The sequence below is a fragment of the Chiloscyllium punctatum genome, chromosome 36 (assembly GCF_047496795.1).
Source record: "Chiloscyllium punctatum isolate Juve2018m chromosome 36, sChiPun1.3, whole genome shotgun sequence".
Lineage (NCBI taxonomy): Eukaryota > Metazoa > Chordata > Chondrichthyes > Orectolobiformes > Hemiscylliidae > Chiloscyllium > Chiloscyllium punctatum.
The window spans coordinates 29837732-29853418 of NC_092774.1; the positions used below are offsets into that span (position 1 = coordinate 29837732).

Genomic DNA, 15687 nt, shown 5'->3' on the forward strand with positions numbered 1-15687 from the left:
TGTCATCTACAAACGTACGAACTATACCTCCTCCGTTTACATGCAAATCATTTATATAAATTACAAAAAGAAGCGGACCCAGCATCGATCCTTGTGGTACACCATTGGTTAAAGGCCTTCAGTCTGAAAAGCAACCCTCCATCACCACCCTCTGTCTTCTTTCTTCTAGCCAGTTCTGTATCCAAATGGCTAGTTGTCCCTGCATGCCTTGAGATTAAACCTTGCTCACCAGTCTCCCATGAGGAACCTTGATGAATGCCTTCCTGAATTCCATATAGATCACGTCCATCGCTCTGCCCTCATCAATCCACTTTGTACTTCTTCAAAAAACTCAATCAAATTCGTGAGACCTGATTTCCCAAGCATAAAGCCATGCTGACAATCCCTAATCAATTCTTGCCTTTCCAAATACATGCAAATCCTATCTCTCAGGATTCTCTCCAAAAACGTGCCCATCACTAATGTCAGGCTCACAGGTCTCGAGTTCCCTGACTTTTCCTTACCACCTTTCTTGAATAGTGGCAGCACATTAGCCACCCTCGAGCTTTCCGGCACCTCACCTGTGACTATTGATGATAGAAATATCTCAGTGAAAGGCCCACCAATCACTTGCCCATTTTCCCTCAGAGTTCTAGGGTACACCTGATCAAGTCCTCAGGATTTGTCCACTTTTATGCATTTCAAAATATCCAGCAATTTCTTATCTGTAATATGGACATTTTTTCAACATGTCACCATCTACTTTCTCACATTCTATGTCTTCCATGCCCTTCTCCACAGTAAACACTGATGCACAATATCCGTTCAGAATCACACACCCCACCACCCGCCCCCCATCTACTGCAGCTCCACACAAAGGCCGCCTTGCTGATCTTTGAGGGTCCCTATTCTCTCCCTTGTTATCCTTTTGTCCTTAACGTATTTATAAAAACCCTTTGGGTTATCCTTAACTCTGTTTGCCAAAGCTATCTCATGTCCCCTTTCTGACCTCATGATTTCCCTCTTAAGTATGCTCGTACTGCCTTTATACTCTAAGGATTCATTCGATCTCTCTGTCGACACCTGATATATGCATCCTTCTTTATCTTAACCAAAATCTCAAATTCTCTAGCCATCCAGCATTCCCTACACCTACCAGCCTTTCCTTTCACCCTATCTGGAATATACTGTGTCTGGACTCTGGTTATCTCATATTTGAAGGCTTCCCATTTTCCAGCAGTCCTTTAACCTGCAAACATCTGCCCCCAATCAGCTTTTGAAAGATCTTGCCTAATACCTGAGTCTTGCTCAATTTTAGAACTTCAACTTTTAGATCTGATATATTATTTCCAATCTCTATTCTAATGTTAATTGAATTATGGTTGCTGGCCCTTAGGTTTTGCACCCTCGCCAGTATGTACATCCTCATTGTGAATTAGAAAATTTCCTTGTGCACTCTTTACAAATTCCTCTATTTGGCGGATAGGTAAATGGGCAGGAGTATACCTTGGTTCCACTCTTCCTTCATTTCCATCAACCCTACCCCTATTCCCACCACAACAGTCCAACGACACTTTCTCCTGCAACTGCCGAATGTGTGACACCAGCCTATTTACCTGCTCCCTCCTCACTACACAAGGACCCAAACGTACCTTCCAGGTGAATGGGCACTTTACCTGCACTTCCCACAACCAAATCTACTGCATTTGCTGCTCACAATGTGGTCTAATCCACATTGGGGAAAACGAAGTGTAAACTGGGTGACTGCTGCACAGAACATCTACGTTCTGCCCGCAAAAAAGACCCTGAGTTTCCAGTTGCCTGCCAATTCCACAGCCCACCCTGTTCCCTGGCCAATATCTCTGTCTCAGGTTTGCTATGGTGTTCCATCGAAGCTCAGCACCAGCAGAACGAAGAGCACCGAATATTACACTTGGGGACCATACATCCTCCGGTCCCAATATCGAATTCAATAACTCTAGGGTCTGCAATCCATAGTATCCTCGTCCCTTCCACACACACCAAGCCTTGTTATCACATAGTCTTTCATTATACACTACGTATTCTTAGCCATGAACAGTCTCCATTTACCATCCCACGCGGATCGTTATCAACTCCCTTTTCTGTCCAACAATTCTTCCCTCGCTTTGGGCTCTGTCCTGATCTGTCATTTACTGCATCCGCCTTCCTCCCACGGTATTTCCTGCATATAAACCAACGTTTTCCCGATCACCATCAGTTCTGTAGAAGGGTCACCCGCAACTACTGTGTTTTTTGTTTCTGATATACAGCATCCGCAGTTCTTTCACCTTTTTATTGAGGTAGAGTTGGAAATTGTTTCGAGAGAAAGAAGGAGAGGGGGGAGAGACAGAACAGACATGAACTGTTGATCTCGGTTGTTCGTCATGACGTAAAATCATTGTTGTACGATCATTTCCCTTAAGCATGAATAGTGGGCGCATGCCATCCGTGAGCTTGTGGCGCCACCGTAGCGCGTCTGACTCCTGATCCGAAAATTGCGTGTTCAAATCACATCCAGCGCACTAATATCCGCTTCTTACATTGCAAATTAAGAAAGGAGTATTTGTTGAGCCAAGCCTTCCTTCCAGGAACTTTCAATCACACGTGAAGCTTTGCTGTCAGTTTGATTTGTGAACACAGTGTCTGGGAGGTGGTATGTTCATTGTTTGGGTAAATGCTCAGCTCCCCCAGTTCATCACGGGATTCAAACACAGCCGCCTCCCTCTGGGCAGACGTTTCATTCAGTTGGTGACAGCACGGTGTGAATAACATAATACCAATTTTTTTACAACATAATCCAGAGACTCCCAGCTTTATGTTTCAATCTATCAGGAGAGTGAATGCGAGTTCAGATAGAAATGTTTCCCACCAACAGCATATCCTTTCCTCTCACTGGACTCAGTTAAAATTATCTTTATTCAACAGAAGGAGCGGAAACTACAGTCTGACGGCCCCTCTCCACATTAACGGTGAGCCTGAATTTTATAAACGGTGTCAGTAAAATCCAATGGCGGACATTGATTTGGTTCAGTCGATATTTTTGCCAAGCGTAATTCACCGAGAGGATGCTGCTGTGTGAAACTGTAGGAATTACTGCAGGGCCTCCTGCGCATGGAACACACCACAACTGAGGTGTTTCACCTTCAACAGTTTATTCCTATCTCGGAGAAGAGGGGTTTGATGATTCGGATCACAGCAGCCAGACAGAGAACAGGAGAAGAGCACTCACACCTTCACAAGCTTGTCACCACAGCTGGGTCACCGTGGCCCGTGTATCAGTATGGGATAGTAATCTGCATCTTCTGACTGGAAGCACAGCAAATTGGAGTGCTGGTTGGACTATCACACAGGAGAAAACGGCTTCGACCTATCAACTGGAGTGGCTCCCAATGCGCAACTCCGCTCACCTCAACTGAATAACTGGAAACAAATTACTCAGTGATTCAAAGGAATACTCGGTTTTGAATCTGCATTGTGGCATGTACCTTCGAGAATTATGTCGAAACACCTTCATTGCTGTGATGGAGTATCCTGTTGGGCAGAATATATCCGTTGTCAAATTTCCTACGTTTTATTGGTCCAACTCCGATTTCACTCAGAATCACAAAATGTGTGACAGCGCAGACTGAGGCCATGCAGCCCACCTTAGCTCTGCTGGTTCAACACAATATGTAAATAAGTGTCTCATTCTGTCGCCTTCTCCCTGTAAATCTGCACATTGTTACATTGAACATGCCCACCGAATTCCCTTTTGTGTCCATTGAATCTGCCTCTTTGTCACTGTCAGACAGCGACTTACTGACCCCACTCCCTGTGCGAAAACGGTCTTCCTAATGTCACTTTTACTTATTTTCCTGATGACTTTCAATCTCTGCCAAATTGTTCTCGATCCTTTCAGGCCTGGGAGCATTTTCACTGCATTATTTCCTCTGTTTTAAACCCTAAATGACGTGGAAAACTTCAATCAGACTCGCTTTCAGCCTTCTGTTCTCCAAAGAGAGCTGCCCCAAACTATCCAATCTACCTTCATGACTGACAATCCTCATACACGGTAACATTCACTTCAACCTGTTCAGAGCTGTCTGCAATGACTTCCCTCCCCGCTTCCTGAAGTATCACCCTCAGAATTGAGCGTAATACAGGTGGAGGATTCATTCAGACTCGGATTGCGCGGGCGAAAAGTCTGCAATACTTGTTCTCACTTTGAGCAAGTGTTTCCCTTCGCCGTGTTCACTGCAATGATACCTCTGTCCCATTCCTAATTCAGGCAGTCCGATCTGATTTAACGAAGCGGCTTTTTGAGAAAACTGACCCGGCATTTTTGCTCAGGTCAATTTAAGAAATGAGGGTTTGCCTGGAATTGGAGCCCGGCACCTCCCACCCGTCTGGAAAAGCGAGAAAACCCAAAGCGAGTATCACACCCCGAGACCAACGAGCCAAAAGTCATGCACGCGCCCAGCTCCTGAAGCAACTGGGAGTTGCTCAGTACGAAATACATTGTACATTGCTCCCAGAATTACAAGTAGTAATGAGTTTCACGAACATCTGCTTCTCTTTCTGTCTCGCTGCTCCCAGGACACTGCTGTTTGCCCCTTCCCGAGGGACCGGGCTCTCTCCACTGGTGGATAATTGAACCATTTCGTTTCTACTTACAAGCTGTGCTGGTGGAAGGCAGAGCCCATTCGCTCTTCTGCTCTCTCTCACTATGACGTGAGGCAGGAGAAGTCAGTTACAGTCATGCGTAGGAAATGGGCAACTTTGAACTTATTCCAAAGATGCTGTGATGCCGGCACAGAGAGAAATGGACACCGGAGACTCTTCCCTCAGGCAAATTGATATGAGTGTATTTTGGTGCAGCCTGTTTGGTGTTCAGAATTTGTCTTGACACAGCAATCCTGCAGAAAGTCTTTTATTACACGGACGTTGGTTTCTTTACAAGAATGGACCAAACCAGCAAGTCATGTGTTACAACTTCACCGGTTCATTGCCATCAGAGGGAAGAGGTTTAAAACTTGAGTTCAGAACACACCGACAGAAAACTGAACAAGACAACTCAGAGCTCCGAAAGTGTGCAAGCGCAACTGTATAAATTTGACTTGTGTATCAATGTGACATATTTAAATCAGATACCCGACGTTTTGGGAAGCAGATGACAAGGCAAGGAACAGAACAGAGCGCCGTTATACGGGAAAGCTGTTATAGACGACATTAAGTGAAAAGGAGAAAATGGTTTCGCTTCTGGGTTATGATCCCAGCATGCACCCGCTGTGCAATTCTCCTGCTTTTCCAGAGAAGTATTCAGCTTTTCATCTGGCGTGTGACTTGCATGTTCGAGAATGACGTCAAAAGATCTTCACTGCTGTAGTGTCACGTGCTGTTGTATAGACATGTCGCCGATGTGCAAATATAAACTCAGAGAGCAATGTTCACTGGAGACTCTGAGCCAGCTGAACTTGCTCAGTGTGAAATACATTCTACTTTGCTGCAAGAATTGCAAGCAGCAGTTTCCAGAACATCTGCATGTCATTCTGTCCCCGGGGAGCTGATGTTTGTCTCATCCCCAGGAACTGGACTCTCTCCACTGGCGGATAATGAAACCAATTTGTTCCTACTTGCAAGCTGTTCTGGGAGCGGGATGCGGGGGGTGGGGTTGGGGGGGGGGGTTGGTGGGTGTTGGAGGGAAGAGACCATTCGCTCTTCTGCTCTCTCTCTCAATCCCTTGCGGTGAGAGGTATCAGTTACACTAATGCGTGGGAAGTGAGCTTTGATTGTGAACTTTCTCCAAAGGTCTGATATCAGAGAGACAGAAAGATGCTGTGCTGGCAGGACAGAGAGAAATGAACACCGAGGACTCTTCGCCCAGGGAAATTCACATTGATGTGCAGCCTGCTTGGTGTTCAGAAATCGTCTTCACGCAGCAATCTTACGGAAAGTCTATTGCAAAGTGGGCATCGCTTTCTTTGCTGCGACCGTGCAGCAGTTAACATCTGAGCCCCAAGTGTCCCAGGTGAAAAGAATCCGAGTGAAACCTTCACTCACTGACAGCTATCCCCACGACCCTGAGCTGCAGGCAGTCCCCACGGGACTGCAGGCGGTCCAACACGGAAGGGACGGTTAAAAATGAACGTTATTGCTCCCTCAGTCTGTCCCAGAGACAGGCAGTGGGACGGCATAAACGCGTAGCAGCATTCTCCCGCCGACAGAGGCGTTCAGCCCATTGAGTCACGGCGACTGTCTGTCACTTGTCTCTCTCTGAGGTTACTCACAATAAGTGATATCTGTCCTAATAGTAAGGAACTGTATCTGAGTGGTGATACAGTTTATGAAATGCTGATCGTCTTGTCATTCTCGTCCGACCCAGCGTGGTGAATTACTGCAGGAAATGGATAAAGCTGCAAGGCATGTGTTTCAACTTTATCAGCTCATTGGCATCGCAGAGAAGTGGTTTTCCGAATCAGTGCATAGGAAACCGACTACGAACAGGAATAGACCACTCAGACCTCCAAAAAGCATGTTACTGGAACCGTGTGAGTTACGCGAGTGTATCGGTATGATAGAGGGCATTCAGACACTCAGGAAGTAGGTGCAAAGGCAAGATACAGAACAGAGCACAGCACCATTACAAAAGGAAGTTGCTCAAGGAAGCATCGAGCAACAGCAGAGGATGTTTTCAATCCATCGACCGCTGGGTTACTCCCAGCACGAAACCGTTTTCCACAGGTCTCTTCAGCTTTTCGTCTGGCATGTGGCATGCACGTTCGAGACTGATGTCAAAGATCTCCACTGCTGTCGTGTAATATGCTGTTTCACAGACGTATGGAGACTGTGTAAATATAAACTTGTTTTCTAAACTCCCACATTCTGTTGTTCGAACTGTGATTTCATTTTGAATCACATCATGTGTCACAGCGCAGACGGACGCCATGCGGCCCACCTTCGCTCTGCTGATTCGACACAGTAAGTAAACGTGTGTCTCTATTCGTATCATTCTCTTGCCTTCTCCGTGTAATTCTGCATATTGTTACTTTAAGCATGAACACCGAATTCCCCTATGCAGCTATTGAATCTGCCTGTTTGTCAATGTTAGATAGGGATTTGCTGACCCTAACCACACCCTTCCGAATGTCACTTTTAGTTCTTTTCCTCATTACTTTAAAACTCTGCCGAATCATTACTGATCCTTTCAGACGTGGGAGCATTTAAACTGCGTTACTTTCTCTGTCTGGATCCCGCATGACTTGGAAAGCTTCAATCAGGCCAGATTTCAAACTTCTGTTCTCCGAGGAGAGCTGTCCTAATTTTCCAATCTACCCTCTTCGCTGACATTCCTTAAACACGGCACTACTGACGTCAACGCAATATTCCATCATTTCACTCCTTTGCTTTATGCTCAGTTTGTACTCCAAGCAGCCCAACCGAGTTTAGCGAAGGTGCTTTTTGAGAAAATTAACCGGGCACTCTTACACAAACCAGAAATTGCGGGCTCGTCCGAGATTTGAACCCTGGATTACTTGCAAGCCTCCGCAGTAGAAGACCAACATCAAGAATCATACCCAGATACCAAGCAGCCACACCAACACCACCCACAGACACCTACTCTACCTCTTCAACCAGCTGAGTCTTGCTCAGTGTGAAATGCATTTGACATTGCTCTGAGAATTGCAAGCGGCAGAGTTTCCAGAACAGCTGCTTCTCATTTTGTCTCCCTGCTGCTGTTTCTCCCGGCCCCAGGAACCGGGTTCTCTCTACTGGCAGAAAGTTAAACCGTTTTGATTCTAAACTTTTCTCTAACACCGGAGTGACCAGTGACAAGCATTGCTCTCCTCAGCATAGGATACAGAGAACAACAGAAGACCACTCAGACCTCCACGAGGGTGTCATCTCAACTGTGCACATTGGGCCAGTCTATCAATGTGAAATATTTATGTCGAAGTGTTTTGGGAAAGAGATGAGAAGGCGAGGTGCAGAACACAGCGCCGTTATACGGGAAAGCTGCTAAAGACGACATTGACTGAACAGGAGAGATGGTTTTCCTTCTGGGTGATGCTCCCATCACGCACCCGCAGACATATCGCCGTCGTGCAAGTATAAACTCTGTCTAAATTCCCACATTCTGTTTTTCGAACTGTGATTTCGCTCAAAAGCACAAAATTTCAACATTCGCAACGTTCAAACTTTAACGAAGTGCTCATAGATATATTTAGCGAACACCTGGAAGAAATTCTTCCAAACTTACCTGCGAAATTTCGGTTTGAGTGCTCTTGAACTTTAAGTAAAAGGACGGGAAATTTGCCTCGAGGCTGTGTAATGTGCAGATGTGTTCCCCATGTAAACTGATAGAGGTTGACCATCCCAGTGCTTCCCGATGCAGGGCTGCCCTGACCCACAGGGAGGTTTCTTTGATAATCTGTCCCGGGAGCTTTCAGCCGCACCGTGACGTCATAGGGCGAGCCCCCGCTGATGGCCTACAGCTGCTGTGACACAATAATGATGCTGGCCCCGGAACATGAATACGAATTAGTTCATGAGTCACGTGGTGCTGAATCATTCTATGGAATGTTCTTTCAACTTCACGGATTTATATATGAGAGGAGGTAAATGGGCAGGGCTTACACCTCGGGTCCACTCTTCCTTCACTCTCAACACCCCACACCTACCTCCCATTGTCCCAAGGCACTTTCTGCTGGAACCGCTGAATGTGTAACACCTGCCCATTCACCTGCTCCCTCCTGAATATCCAAGGGCTCGAACATACCTTCCAGGTAAAGCAGCACTTTACCTGCACATTTGCCACAATGTAGTCTGCTGCATTCGTTGCTCACAGTGTCGATTCCCCAAAGTAGCATGAAGCATAAACAGGGTGACTGCTTCGCAGAACATCTCGGTTCTGCCCTCAAAAATAGGCCTTGAGCTTCTGGTGCCTGTCACTTTAACACGCCACCCTGTTCCCTGGCCAACTTCTCTGTCTCAGGCATGCAGTAGTGTTCCAGCAAAGCTAAGCTCCTCATGGAAGACCAACGCCTCATTTTCCACTTGGAGATCCTATAGTCCTTCAATCTTCAACATCGAGTTCAATATTGTTTGGACCCGAGCTCCCCCATGCCCTTGACCCCGACCTCACCCACACGAGGCCTTGTTATCACATAGTCTGCTGTTACACACGACTTATTGTTAGCCAGGAACAGTCTCTATTAACAGTTAGGCACTCTCCTACACAGATCGTTATTCACTCCTTTGTCCCTCCAATGTTCTCCCTCTGAACCGGCGGCAAAGAGAGCAATGTGCACTGATATCGCTGAGCCAGCTGTTTGTCCCATCTCCAGGAACCGGGTTCTCTACACTGGCGGATAATTAAACCATTTTGCTGTTGCGTTGACGTGAGGAGATTGTGTAAACATAAACCTTTTCTAAATTCCCACCTTCCGTTGGTCGAACTGTGAGTTCACTCTGAACCACAACACGTGTCACAGCGCATTTGGAGGCCCACCTTAGCTCTGCTGGTTCGACACAGCAAGTAAATGAGAGTCTCTATTCGTATCATTCTCTTACCTTCTCCCTGTAAATCTCCACATTGTTACTTTGAACATGACATCCGAATTCCGTTTGGTGTTCGTGAATCTATCTCTTTGTCACGGTCAGACAGGCATTTACGGATCCGAACCACTCCCTGTGCGAAAATGTTCTTCCTAATGTCACTTTTACTTTTTTTCCAAATGCCTTGAAATCTCTGCGAATTTTTTGGGAAATTGAAAGGATTCTCATTCCTGCACAAGAGGCTGAATTGATTTAATTTCTAACGTAGAGGACAACGGATGCTGAGAATCTGAGACAGAAAGAGGAACTGCTGGAGAAACTCAGCAGGTTTGGCAGTACCTGTGGGAGAAAACAGAGTTCTGAAATATTATCTCTGATTCTCATTCCACCGATGGTGCCTGACCTCCTCAGTTGCTTCTGCAATTTCTGTTTTTACTTTTAACTGAAAGTTCATTTCATCTTTCGGGATGAAACAACCAGACTCTCCATTTGCAGATATTTAACCCTTTCGAAACCTGTGAAGTGATTGGATTCAAACAAACCCAGCAATAATTTACTCTTTCTCAGCTCCACAGGCAGAGAGACCTGAGAAATGAAGCTGTCAGTGTGGTTCTTTATTCGTGGGCCGAGTGGTTAATACGACGGACTTTAAATCTATTGCAGTTTTCCCACGCAGGTGTTAACCCTGCCGACTACAAAATGAGAAATGTCGTCAAAACGAAAGGGAGACTGTTCCCCAGGTTCTTCTTTAAGATTCAAATCAGTGGAGGGTGAAAGATGTTTCACTCACATTGGGAGTGGTCGGGAATCTGCAACCCACTGCCTGTCAGGGTGGTACAAGCAGATATCCACAGAGCTGCTTTTGAGGCGATGAGTCAAGTATTTGGAAATGAGACGAGAGCAGTGAGAGGCGTGAAGTCGTGATCGAAATGAAGCAGGCACCTGAGGATTAATATGTTTTATTTGCCAGAAAAAGATACTGCTTCACAAAGTTGGGACAATGGAAGGGAAGCAGTGACGGTGATTGTCTTTGGCTGTTCACATTGTGAATGTTCCCATTGCTGCGCATGTCCGCGTTAATGTCAGATTTCTACAGCATGGCGGCGTCAGGTACGCACAGTGCCAGGGATGCAATGGATGACGCATCTGACTCCACATACCTGTTTGAAATGCAGCTCACAGCTTCTTCACACACCCCAATTAATCTTTCTCATTTTCCTGAAGCCGGCATACGGTTTGAATTCCTGATCTGCGGGAATGAGACTCTTTTCACTGTCTCGCGTTAGTAAATGTCCCTGAGAACATCAGAGACAAGTCACAGCGCTGTCAGAGGAGAGGAAGCTGAAAGAAATCCACACGCTGCTCACGGGCACATTTCACTTTCTCCAACTCACCGCCCCAACCACTGCGGATGTTGGGAGTAGAAAGGAACAAGCACCAAAACCCAGTCTCATATTTGTGACTCTTCCAAAAATAAGGAAACTGTTCATCCCTTAGGATCTTCCATCCTGGGCTGATAGGGGTGATTGTACATGGCTGTCCAGTCAGTGTCGATTCTTTTTGGCTGAAAATATCTTCCTTATCTCATCCCAGCATTTCTTGCCACAGAGAACTGTGCGGCAGAGTTCATGTATATATTTCCTTGTATGGTATTTTGTGAAATGACATTCGTTTGCTGGTTGTTTGTATCGGGTATTTCAGGTTCATTAGCCGCTGTTCAAGTGTGTTGGTAGGATTGTGGGCGACCATGATGCTGAGGGGTTTGCGTTGTCTTGACATCATTTAACAGATGTATTTATTGTCAGGTAATGTGGCTAGGGTTTCTGCAGACGTTGTGTCTGCTTGTGTCAATTTGTTGATGTGAAATCGTCACACTGGGTGTATTGGGTAGGCAAAAGTGAGGACTGGAGATGCTGGAAGCCAGAGTTTAGATCGGAATGGTGCTGGAAAATCACAGCAGGTCAAGCATGTCGCGAGGAGCAGGTAAATCGACGTTTCGGGCAAAAGCCTTTCATCAGGAATAGAGGCAGGACGCCTTCAGGGTAGAGAGATAAATTGGGGGTGGGTGTGTGCTGGGGCGAAGGTAGCAATGAGTAAAATATGTGAATGGTGGTGCGGATGGAGGTGACAGGTCAGAGAGGAGTGTTTAGCGGATAGGTGGGAAGGGAGATTGGCAAGTAAGACAGGTCATGAGATCAGTGCTGAGCTGGAAGGTTGGAACTGAGGTAAGGTGGGGGAAGGGGAATGAGGAAACTGGTGAAGTCCACATTGATGCCCTGGGGTTGAAGTGTTCCGAGGCGGAAGATGAGGTGTTCTTCCTCCAGGCGTCGGGTGGGGAAGCAGCAGCGACGAAGGAAGCCCAGGACCTGCATGTCCTCGGCCGAGTGGGAGGGGGAGTTGAAATGTTGGGGCACAGGGCGATGGGGTTGATAGTTGCGGGTGTCCCGGAGATGTGAACTTGACTCTCCAGTCTCCCCAATGTTGGAGTGATCGCATCGGGAGCAATGGAGACATAAAATTACATTGGTGGCTGTACCGGTGAAAGTCTTCTTCCGACCCTGGCCTGGGTTTGATTCCCGGGCAGCGAAACAATTTTCAGCAGAGATACCGACTTGTGCACATGTCTCCCTGGTGGTCTAGTGGTTAGGATTCGGCGCTTTCACCGCCGCGGCCCGGGTTCGATTCCCGGTCAGGGAAGCCATTTTTCGTGTTCGGGTCACTACTGTCGTGTGTGGGTGTGTGAGACTCTGAGTTTCCAGTCACATTGACGTTTAAAACCTAACTCAGCAGACCGACCGCCTCCTCCTTGTTGTCAAAGCCAACAATATCCAAGTCCTGGTGAATCAAGCGACTGTGAGACTTCGATGTGATGTTTGGTCTGAGATTTCTGCCTCCAAATTCTTCTCTTGTAATATTCCTGTGGAAAGAGATTGCAAAGGTCACCGCTTTCAGTCCACAATAGAAAATCAAAACACACAATTCTAAATTCTGTGGATCATTCTGACCTCTCTTAATAACCAAGATCTTTGTGCTGATCTATTTGTAAATATATTCAGCAGGGAAATGTGGTGGATTGCATACTCCATGAAGAGTTCACATGGACTCAAGTTGTTGAATGGACATCTATCATGCTGTATTGACGTTCTTACTGAAGATATACAATATTCTGCGGTTAAATATTACGAGCCCAGAACCAACTGCAAAACAGGCTTTTAGAGCCACAAACATTCCATCAAATACGTACCATATACCCCAGACTTATCTGTCTTATATTAATGCTCGGTTGTCTTAGATTCCCAGAAGACTCGGATTTAAGTATCAAGTGTGAATTTTTATAAAAGAAGCCATGTTGTTGGATTCCTTCCATGTCATACTAACTCTATTACTGGAAATACATCCATACTACACCGGGATTCGTGGATCAATGACGTGAGGCTTATCTTTACCCGCTTGTAATTTTCTGTTGCATAAATGTTTCGACAAATGCCAATATTTTTCACCAGCCATTGAGTCGGAGACGTAAAGCACAGAAACAGACCCTCAATCTAAATTGTCCATGCCGATCGGATATGCAAAATTCATCTTGTCCCATTTGCCAGAACTTGGTCCATATCCCACTAAATCCTTCCTATTCATATACCCATCCAGATGCCGCCACCAGCCTCCACCACTTCCTCTGGCAGCTCATTCCATGCATGCACTTCTATATAAGTGGGCGGCACGGTGGCACAGTGGTTAGCACTGTTGCCTCACAGCGCCAGAGACCCGGGTTTATTTCCCACCTCAGGCGACTGACTGTGTGGAGTTTGCACGTTCTCCCGTGTCTGCGTGGGTTTCCTCCGGGTGCTCCGGTTTCCTTCCACAGTCCAAAGATGTGCAGGTTAGGAGAATTGGCCATGCTAAATTGCCCGTAGTGTTAGGTAAGGAGTAGATGTAGGGGTATGGGTGGGTTGCGCTTCGGCTGGGCGGTGTGGACTTGTTGGGCCGAAGGGCCTGTTTCCACACTGTAAGTAATCTAATGCACAATCCTCTGCATAAAAAGGTTGACTGCAAGGTCCCTTTTAAATGTTTCCTCTCTCGCCCTCAACCTATGCCCTCTAGTTCTGCACTCCCCCATCCCAGGGAAAAGACATTGTCTATTCACCCCATCCACGACCTTCAAGTTTTTATAAACCTCTTTGACAAAAATCACTCATCCTGCGATGCTCCTGGGAAAATAGCCCCATCCTATTCAGCCTCTCCCTGTGGTTTAAAACTCTTACCCTGGCAAAATCCTTGTGAATCTTTTCTCAATCCTTTCAAGTTTCACAACATTGAAAGTCCCCTTCTCGTCTCGAACCTGTTCCCTATTTTAGTTGACCTTTTCACCCTGGAGGGAAAAAAGCCTCTGACGATCATAGAATCCCTCCAGGGTGGAAACAGACGATTCAGCCCAACAAGTCAACACTGACTCTCCAAAGACTAACCCACAGGGACTCATTCTCCTACCCCTATTACTCTATATTTATCCCTAACTAATACACCTACGTACACATCCCTCAACACTGGGGCAATTTACACGCAGACAATCCAACTTAACCTGCTTATCCCTGGACACGATGGGTAATTTAGCCTGGCTAATCCACCCAAACCTACACATTTTTGGAATGTAGGAGGAAGCCCTTGCAGACACGAGACGTGGCGTGCAGGAAGAATGTGCAAACTCCACACAGACAGTCACCCGAGACTGAAATTGAAACCGGGTCTCTGGCACTGTGTGGCATCAGTGCAAACCACTGAGTTACCCTGCCACCCCAGTCCAGCTATTCTGTGTCTCATCATTTTTTCGAGGCCTCCCCTCAGCCTCTGTCTTCCAAGAGAAAAAAAATCAGGTTTATGCCACTTCTCCTCATAACTAGAGCCCTTCAGACCAGGCAATGTCCTGGTGAACCTTGTCTGTACCCTCTGCCAGAGCACCCACATCCTTCCGGTAGTGTGGCGACCAGAACTGAACGTAGTATTCCGAATGTGGCCTGCATAAATAGCTGTAACATAACTCGCCAACTCTTAAACTCAAGGAAGCGTGCTGTGTTTCTTCTTGACCACTGTACCGACCTGCTTTACCACTTCCACGGATCAATACGCCCAAATCCTTCTGTATGCCAGTGCTGCTATGAGTTCTGCCATTTATCATACAATTCTGACATTTCCCATTTCTCTAGCTTTGGACATCCTCTACCGTGGGGAATAGACATATAAAGTTGAGCAGCAAGACAAATTTCAACAGGAATAAAATGTCAAGCCACAGGGAAAAATAAAATTATGGCTCCAGCTTTTTTCTCCTATTGACATTTGGATGATTAAAACCTGTCAGTAACACCAGCCTCTCCCAGTGCGTATTGCACATGCTTCGTGGTGTCAGCTAGCACTGCGCATGTGCTGCGGTGTCAGCAAAAGCACTGAGCCTGCTCGTCACTGTCCGCGGAAACCACCCCTGACTTTCTTGTGGAGGACCAATGGTGAGACCTGGAGGACCGGCAGAAGCCTGGTCCTCCTGCCAATCAGAGAGACCCCTTTGTCTGAATGCGGAATGTGGGCCATGAGCTTCTGAACCTGCTGTTGCTCCTCTCTCTCTAAAGAAGATTGAACTTAGTCCCAGACTGCAACATCTTTCCTCTGTCCAACATCTGTGGGTACGGCACACTCTTTTCTCACCCACTTTTCCATTTATTTTTCATTCTGGGTTTCAGTTGCTGTCTTGCATGAACTGAAGGGAAAGGGAATGAATCCACGGAGGATACAGAATCTGGAAAAGTTGTTCCAGGGCTATGTTTCAATTGGCAAACGCATGGCAAATGCAGTACCACAATGTAAAGTTATAGACTTTGCTTTGGGAAAAAATAAGCATGAAGGAGGTGCATAGTTTAAATGTTCATATACTGGGATGTGGAGGAAGTGAGGACTGCAGATTCTGGAGATCAGCGTCAAGTGTGTCTCTGGAAAACACAACAGGTCAGGGAGCATCCCTTTGAACATTAAAGAAGTGGATGGTTATGGGGGAAAGCAAAAAAATGGTTTTGAGACTGGGATAGAACAGTTACAGAGTCATACAGTGCAGAAATAAACACTTCAGCCCAACAAGCCCAATGCTATGTTCTCATACTTAACCAATCA

The 15687-nt window shown here is 46.3% G+C and overlaps 1 non-coding gene across 1 annotated transcript; it reads left to right on the top strand.

Annotated features, from left to right (window-relative positions):
- The first annotated feature begins 12159 nt into the window (after positions 1-12159).
- On the top strand, positions 12160-12231 carry trnae-uuc (transfer RNA glutamic acid (anticodon UUC)). The gene has a single exon. It is a non-coding gene; the product is annotated as a tRNA-Glu (tRNA).
- The last annotated feature ends 3456 nt before the right edge of the window (positions 12232-15687 follow it).